The sequence below is a fragment of the Amblyomma mixtum genome, chromosome 3 (assembly GCF_055824585.1).
Source record: "Amblyomma mixtum isolate Tamu chromosome 3, ASM5582458v1, whole genome shotgun sequence".
In the NCBI taxonomy this organism is placed as follows: Eukaryota; Metazoa; Arthropoda; class Arachnida; order Ixodida; family Ixodidae; genus Amblyomma; species Amblyomma mixtum.
The window spans coordinates 31,887,669-31,888,235 of NC_143014.1; positions in this window are offsets into that span (position 1 = coordinate 31,887,669).

The window sequence follows — 567 nt, forward strand, 5'->3', positions numbered from 1 at the left end:
GTTTCATTTGGTTTTGGTTGTCTTTGCCTACATATGGGAGGTTGTCTGTTTGTAAAGGGACACTAAAGTTAATATTATATGTATTGTGTGCATTTTTTTATAACAATCCGAGTTTCATATTCAAAGCAGTGTTCAGTGCGTTTTTTTTTTTTTCTGTAGGGTTTCTCGATACGTGGTTTGCATTTCCCACATCGTAGTAGCTGGTGACATGATTTGCTGTGTTGCGCACATGCACCGTTTACAGGTAGAGTATGGTAGTACGAACTCGAGCTGCTACCAGAGCCCAGCGGTGCCTTCGGCTTTCCTGGGTTGGAACTTTAGTTGAGGGTGGTCGGTCCGAGGTATCAAATTCGAAACATCGACGAAGGTGAGTTGCCTGTCTGCTGCTGAACGACGGCAAGTCCCGAGTGCGAACTGGCGGCAGCGATGCAGCAGAGCGAGCTCGAAAGAAAACGCCGCCCCCTTCGTGGATGCGTGGTTGACTGGCAAGACCCTTGAGGAAGCTGGCTCGTATTTATGCAATGCTGGGCACATGCAACTGAAAAGGGTGAGCGCCCAGTTGGTTCA